At 39.8% G+C, this 8149-nt stretch overlaps 1 pseudogene; it reads right to left on the bottom strand.

Annotated features, from left to right (window-relative positions):
• Nucleotides 1-6316: 6316 nt before the first annotated feature.
• LOC102898846 lies at nt 6317-6744 on the bottom strand (annotated as a pseudogene).
• Nucleotides 6745-8149: the final 1405 nt, after the last annotated feature.

Below are 8149 nucleotides of genomic sequence, written 5' to 3'. Positions count from 1 at the left end.
GAAGCAACAGCTTTCTCTTGTCTTTCGGCACAAGGAGGTGATGCTCTCCGCTGAAATGGGACTTAGGAAGATGAAAAGCTCAGTGTCTGCAGTTCTCTCTCCTGAATCTCTTCTTGGGTAAGTTCACCAGCGCCCACTCCGTGCCTTCATACGAACTACTCCTTCTGCCTGCAATGTCTTCCTGCTCCTTCCTCTGGCCACTTTCTATGGGTTCTTCAAGACAGAATAGAAAATAGTGTGAGGAAGTCTTCACTAATCCCCTTCTAACTGAGGTGGATGCCTCTCACAGGGCCACCATGCTTCTCAGTTCCAAAAGACCATTCACATTGTAGTCTAAGCAAGGAGATGTCTGGTGTGCGCAGTTTTCAATTTATTGCCTCTCAGCTCTAAATGCTCCCCTCAGTTCCTTACTCCGATAATGAAACTAGGCCCTGTAAACATTTCTCCTTTGCCATCTGGCATGCTATTAAGCTTGTGGGGGAGGGTGCTGAAGGCACACTGCAGGAGGAAGGTCCCTGTCTCCCATATTCCTTGCTTCTGTTTCTGCTTGCCCATGGCTGCCAATGGTGTATGGGCTGAATACTCAGTAGTGCTCACCCCCTAGCAAGTAGTGTTGCCAGTCCTAGCCTGGGTTCCTGGCCTGCCAGCACCTCGGAGAGCTGGCTGGTCCCGGCCTGGGATTCTCTGCCCATGCACCTTGGACTACTGTTAACCCCGTGCTAAGCTTAAAGCTTGCCAGTCTCTACCTGTATTTCCTTGCTCTCTACCTGTAGTCTGCTAGCTGTGGACCAGCTGTGGTTCAGGGGAGCCCAGTCTGCTTCTTCGCCATCTGGTGAAGCTTCATTCACACCCTCTCTACAGAAGCAAGAATCCTTTAGCTGTTCTTTAGAGTTCTGTTTCATTCCTTCTCAGTAGCTAATCTCCTATAAGTAGTTAATAATTTTTAAGTTAAACTTTCCCTGTACAAAATATGTGTGGTTTCTGACCCTGACAGGAGGCCAACTGATACATCTGGAGTAATTTGGCTCTAAAAGTAGAGCTAGGAGGAGGAGGCGGCGGTATTTGCATGACTATCACGTGGAGGGACACCTCTCCCACCCCCAGAAGTTGTTTAAAGTGGGAGCCCTGCTCTCTCTCTTTTAGGCATCTGGAAGGGCCTGGGCACTGCCCTTCTGCCATGGCACTCTCACCGATCATGTAGCCTTCTACTGTCTACGTCCTCACGAGACTGTGGGCACCTCCAGATCACAAACGGTGGGCCCTGGACGAGCAGCGTCAGTACTACCTGGTAACTGGTGGAAATGCAAATTCTTGGGCCCCATGCCAGAACTACTGGGTCAGAAACTGCATTCTGTTGTCACAAGCTCTTCAGGAGAATCTGATGTATGCAAAGTTGTGGGAACCACTATATGGAATAATTTAACTTAACTTCCTTAGGCCTCGTCTGCAAATAGCAATAACTATATCTTCCTCACCTAATTGTTGTAAAGATTTGATGAGATAGCACAAAGTAAGAGTATGGTAATGGTGCCTGTAATACATAGATATAGAAATAGAGATAAAATACAAATCATCAGGGCTTGCCGACTCCCTTCTCCTCTAGCCTCCTCTACTTCCTAGAATGTAAAGGACCCATGGAAATGGTCTCAACCAACTGGGGGTGCATGTCTGACCGGACCATTCCTAATCGTGTCCAGGCCAGCTTGGAAAGAGACCCAAAGCTGTCTCTCCAAAAGCTCTCCCTGGAGATGCCTGTGGGCACTTTATGGCTGAGTTCCTCTCTGTTCTTGGTAAGCTGACAGTGGTGGGGGCTGGCTCAGGCCTGCCTGACCCCCAGTCAAATGGGTGGGTGAACACGGACAAAGTTCACAGCATTGCCAGGAGGTCTGAAGCCAGCCTGTAGTCAGGCAGTTTTCCTTACGTGCAAATTGTTTCCACGTGTGTAATGGAACGCTGGCGTTTCTCCACAAAGCTGATTTTATCGTTCCTCACCTCTTCTTCCTCAGCTTTTGATAGGCCTCTCTTGAGGGACAAGATGACACTGCAGAAAGGTTCATGAACTTGCCTTGCAGACCAGGCAAGACAAGTTTCCCATCAGCCACTGAAACTTGAGTTTAATGTGTTTACTTTGCAGATTGGTTTTCAAACTTTCCACGCTCTGCCTCGAACACTCTAACTTTCCTCATGAGCTGGCACTGATCTGTGGTGCCCACTGCTGACATCATCTCATCCTGATCACCAGACCCTACCAAGAGACATAACTCAGATCCCAGCTAAAATGAGACCAGGAAAGATGGCCTAAGGTAAAGGTGAAATTCAGCTTTCTCTGGGAATGGGGCTGCCTTGTGCGTGGAACCTAGATTTGGGTCAGTTTGAATGTGCTTCATGGTTACCCAGCGAGATTCCAGTTCCAACCTAGAAGGAAGACATGTCTGATTTTGAATGAAGCATTAGCCATTAAAGATATTATCACAGGCAGAATATTAAGTTTTATTCTTAATACATATTTCCAACTTTCAGATGCACAATTCCTTCTCATACCTCCAAATTCCTTGAAAGATGCTCATAGTTTGGAGCTCTTTGTTCCCAGTCCTGGGTAATTTCTTACTGGCTGCGTTTTTATTATAGAGAAAGGAAACCTGATGTGATGAACACTCACTGAATAGAAATCTTTGGGTCTCTTAATTAAACCAGATAAGACATCTTACCCTGAGAAACACTCTCATTTGCTTCTTAAAAACTCATTTGTATTCTCTGAGCGATGTAATTTGATTTTCCTTGTCTCATTCTTGAATCAAAAGTTATAATTTTGCAAAGAATGGTTTTTACCCAAATGCGTTTTCTCCCTAATATCCCAGAGTCTCCGATGGCAAGGAGTATGGACTCTTTCCATGAGTGGCTCTGATTCCATCATTTCTCCAGCAACCTGGGAGCAATGGGTATTGGGAGGGAAACTCTGCCCTCTTCCCAGGCTCCCAGTCTTCTCCCAACACTCCCTTCCCAGACCCTTCCTCTAAAGTAAGAGAAGAGTAATTACTTAGCCACCTTTTACTAGTGAACAATTACTGTCACTTAAAGATTGTTAACCATGCACAGTACTTCTCTTAGTCTTTGTGCTTCCATACAATAAGTACTCTTTTATAAGGCCTGTCCCCTTAGATAGACTTGGTCAACCATCCTTCTCTACTCTCAGATCTCCTGCCTAGGCATAGGCCAACCATGCTTATCAGCCGGGCAAATAAATTCAGGGTCTGCTTTGTCGGCTTGGGCACTGTGGACCTGGGTGAGGCGTCTTGCTTTTTTCCCTTTACCCTCTACTAAGCCGTGTTCAGCATTTAAATTTTTATAAGAAAACCATGAACTCCAGGGTTTTGAGAATAGTCTTAGCTATTAATAATATGGTACTTTTGCCTATTATAGCTTGGGAGTAGAGCTTTTTCGATTAGACATTCGAAGTGAAAATGAATGATAGGCCAAGATCCTGGTATTCCTGGGCTCCTAGCCTAATGCCATCCTGGTCCTTGACCCTAAATGCTGAGATTTAGGACATGAATGGCAGAGTAGACATAGATGAGGTCAGGGAAATGAATACATGCCAGGAAATGATTTGCATGCATGCCATCCCAAGGGGACCTAGTGGTCCTGAGTACAGTGTTCTCAGAATGTGACTCAAATACCACATGTATCAGGGCAGTCTAATGTTAGTTAAAAATGCTCACTCTTGAGTCCCATTCCCAGATCTACTGAAGCAGAATCTCTGTGGGCGGGTCCAGGACTCTACATATTTACAAGATACCTGGGTAATCCTTATGCATACCATAGTTTGAAAATACTGGTACTGTTGCTTGAGAGGTTAATTCAAGGGCCCAAGCAGAGGGATGACATAATCAGATTGGTCACTTTGGTTGTACTTTATGGGATGTGGAGACCAAACAAGTTGTGATTATAAACTGCAGGTGAGAAATGAGGAGAATTTGACTTAAGCCACTAGTAGTGAGGCTAGAGCAGTATGAGGGGGTCAGCTCTAGAGTGTCTGGCTTTAGTGATTGAATCAATAAAGGACAATCAGGGAACTCCAAAGGAAGTGTAATTCAAGAAGGAAAATTCTTAGTTGCATGTCAAGTTACAGGGACTAGTGGGATATCCAGATGTGAGCTGTCCAGGAGGAAACGGGATTGAAGTTTGGAGCTCAGGGAAACGTTCTGAGCAAAAGATACAAATCAGTGAGAAAGGAAATCCTTGGCATAGATGTGATTTTCCAGGAAGAAATGTGAGAGCCAAGGAAATACCTGAGGACAAAATCTTTAGGAATATCAACATTAAAGGGCTAGGCAGAAGAGAAGTTACCCAATGAATGGAGTTCATTATTAAGGAGAGTATTTTTTGTGTCCATTTTAGATCAATTTAAATTTTAACAAGACAGAATGTTTGGTGTGTAGTGATTGGTAAATACAGTTCTATTCAAGTATCATCCCAGGCTGTTTAAAAAATTTACTCAGTCATCAAAGTGAGATGAATGCAATAATCATAGTTAAATGTTCTGTTTAGAGGCAGGAGGAGAGGGGATGGAGCTGGGTGGAAGAACAGCTATGTTATTGGTAAGAGTTTAGGTGATGCGGACATAAGCAAACCCTCTTCACCGAGGCTCCAGTTCCTGCAAATTGAGAAGATAAAAATTTTTTCAGCAAAAATGACTTTAGTAAGAAATATCACTAGCTAATTCTTTCATGTGTGATGCAAGAAAAATAAAAAAGATATTTTGGAAAAGTAAGTGTAAACTGTTTCCTACACCTCACATTTGACTGGGAACAGAAGGATTTTTATTTAAATGTCTCTTGGCTGAGAACAAAATGAATTTCCCCATTTCCTTCTCTATGTTTATGTTGCTGTTAATAATTCACAAAATATTTTCCTATTTATACTTTAATTTCCCCAAGTAAATGTTTAACCATGATTGCACCTTAAGAAAAAATACGAACCTACATTGAGTGCTTTATCATGCCTCAGAATTCATTCTAAGTGCAACCCACCTTCTGCACAAGTATGTTGTGAAGTAGGTACCATTATCCTTATTTTACAGAAGAGTTAATAGAGGGATAACTCAACCAAGGTCAAATAACTCAACCAAGGTCACCCAAATAGTAAGAATTCGTATCCAGTCAGTCTGACTCCTGCACCTGCTCCCTTGCCTATTATTTTATGCTACTTTCAGTTCACAGGTCCTAGTGGATATTAATAAATGAAGCTGTTGATTACACAGGTGCTTTTGATTTTCTCAGAGGAAGCCCAAGGCAGTCAACAACTATGAACTGCCACGAGGGTTTATGAGAAAAAATCAGTGAAGCAGAATAACTCATAAATGTTCTTTCTTGCTCTCAGGCTCTATAATATATGTACATTTCGTTACATGATCTTATACATATTTATCAATTTAGATGATTTTCACCTGTCTAGTTTTAGTAAATTATATATTCTCTGAGGCAAAAAAAGTGTATACTCCCTATATTTGATGTCTTATTGTAGTCAAAGCCCAATGATGCATTTTTAATGAATAAGCCAGGTAATGACAGGGAGCTCCAAAAAGCTTCCTTAGTCACAAAAATATTTTTAGTTATTTTCCAAATTGCCTGAGTTTGGAAGTCTAAATCTAAAATACATTTTAGGGCTTAATATTCACTTCTCTTTTAAAGACTCTTTTTAATTGACATTTGATGGCTGCTTTATTTAATTTTTCACTTAAAGTACAAGACCAAAATCAAAACCTCTGAACATATACTTTTCAGCCTGAAACAATCAAATAGCTATAATTCTAAAGTAGCTTCAATAAAGCCAATATTATTCTTATGAGCACTAATGGACTATACTGAAACAAGGTAAAATATAAGTATCTGATTGTGTACTTAATTTGAAGTGTTGACAGTGAAATCGGTTACAGGTGATTACTCTGAAAGATTACTGGTAAAGGCTGCAGACTCAAATACAGATGATGGTTATTCAAAATTAAATTTATGGAATACCTAGAAAATAGTTTGAATTGGAACCTGAGGATGGTTTTATAATATTCATTAGCAACAAATTTTTAAAGACATAAAAAGCTGTTTTAATACAAATCAAGAGTTTTACAACCATTTCTAGTGCTTTCGAACTGTCACCTGGCCATATAACAAAGATCCAAATAATTTCAGGTGATCAGATACTATTTAGGCAACAATTCAAATGTGTCAGTACTTTTAATGTTGTGTCTATAAAATTATAGTAAAAAGATGACTATAAACAAAATGTAGTCTCTCTGTATTTTCATGAACAGCACACTGCATTACAGCAAATCAAGTTCACAGCCCACTATCAAGTGTAGTTCTCCCATTAGTTCACTTTGTGGTGGGTCATTAAGAATATCTTCAAATTCAGTAGTCTCATCCTTACCCCTCAAAATATGCAGTGAAAGGTTTGAGCTTGGAAAGATAAATAGTAGATGCTGAACCTGCTGCATTGCCTTGAATTCCATTTGCATTTTTAGTGAAGCAAACACACCCTGAATGTTTCTTACTGTGGAAAATTTCATTTTATTTTGGTTGAACTGGAAATTTTTTACTAATAATCCAAGAAGATGACTGGGCAAAAGTTCATTTTTCACACAAGAAAAATCTTTTTGAAGAAGATCATGACTTTCAAAAGGTCCACTTGCTGAATTTCAGTAACTGGACTACTGCTCTTTAGCTGAGATCCAAGTCCTCTGGAATTCATCTTTAGCTCTCCGTGAATAGCCTCTCAACCCTCTTACAATCAGCCAGCCTCTTTTAGAAGATATTTTAAATACATTATTATAACTTCAAGAGAAATATATCCATATAGACTTGATTCATTTTGAAAGGATCCTATGAGATTCATAGTATTAAGACCTTTTTTTAAAAAAAAGAAAAAAACAAAATTTCTTGCTCAAGTCAATCTCTGAAACAAAGAGCTGCAACTGAAGGCCGATCATAGTCTAAAGTTGCCACAAACTCCTGTGTCCACATACCCAATGCCTCTCTGTGTCTGTCTCTCTCTGTCTCTCTGTCTGTATGTCTGTCTGTCTCTCTCTCCCCTGCATCAATGATATTTTCAAATACAACTTGTGCCTACGATAATGTGATATTAAATATTAAAGAATGAATGCTGGTGATAAGGGTCCCTCTGCTAAAAGTCCTAAGAAGACTTATGGAGAATTCAGTAATTTAAAACCTCCCTGCTTAGAACAAATATAAAAGGTAGATAAAATATTTTAAAACTGTTCTTGAATGCATCCTTAGCTCTTATTAATGAGCTAACAATATCAGGAGGAATTACTGGGAAAAGATCTAGGAGAGAGATCAGGGACCTAGATTGGTAAAACAAGAAGTTGGGGCCACTTCTCCTCTGGGATTTGTGTTGATTCTATTGAAATTGGCTGAAAGGCTGAGTGGCACATTGCACAGCTTACTGTACCTGGATGGGAGTATAAAGCTCACCAACATAGGGGTGAGCCAATATATAGGGTGTTGGCCTGATGAACCAACTTTCTTTAGGTTGAAATAATTGAAAATATGCATCCAGCCAAGGGAACAGAAGTATATTGCTCACAAGGAGACTACAACTCAGCTTCAAGCTATCTCAATGTCTAAAACTGAATTAGGTAATTCCAAGTGTTGGTATCCCTAGACACATAGCTTAATCAGGCATAAATCCTTTCTGAAGAAAGGTGATAGTATTCTAGTCCTAAAATTATTTTACCAAACGATTTTTCAAAAATAATGTTCACTACACAATAAGAATTAATAAGCACACAACAAGTAAACAAGTTAAAAGAAAAAAAATAAGAATAGAAACAAACTTACAGAAACTGCAGAAATAAGAGTTATTGGACATGGACTTTAAAATATCTATGCATGTGTGAAAAAGATAATATTGAGAATTTCGGCAGAGAAGAGAACTATTATTTAAGAAAGAAAATTCCATAACTGAAAAACACAAAAGTACACTTTAAAAACTCAATAGAAGTATTTAATAATTAAATTAATTTGAAAAGATAGTTATTGAACTTATGAACTGGTAAAAAGAAAATATCCAGAATGAAGGATAGAAAGACAAAATAATGGAAAACAGGACATTAAGAAACAGAGAGAATATAATG

The sequence above is a fragment of the Pteropus alecto genome, unplaced genomic scaffold (assembly GCF_000325575.1).
Source record: "Pteropus alecto unplaced genomic scaffold, ASM32557v1 scaffold135, whole genome shotgun sequence".
Lineage (NCBI taxonomy): Eukaryota > Metazoa > Chordata > Mammalia > Chiroptera > Pteropodidae > Pteropus > Pteropus alecto.
The sequence above is the reverse complement of the archived record's forward strand: the minus strand, read 5'-3'. Positions and strand labels throughout refer to the sequence as shown.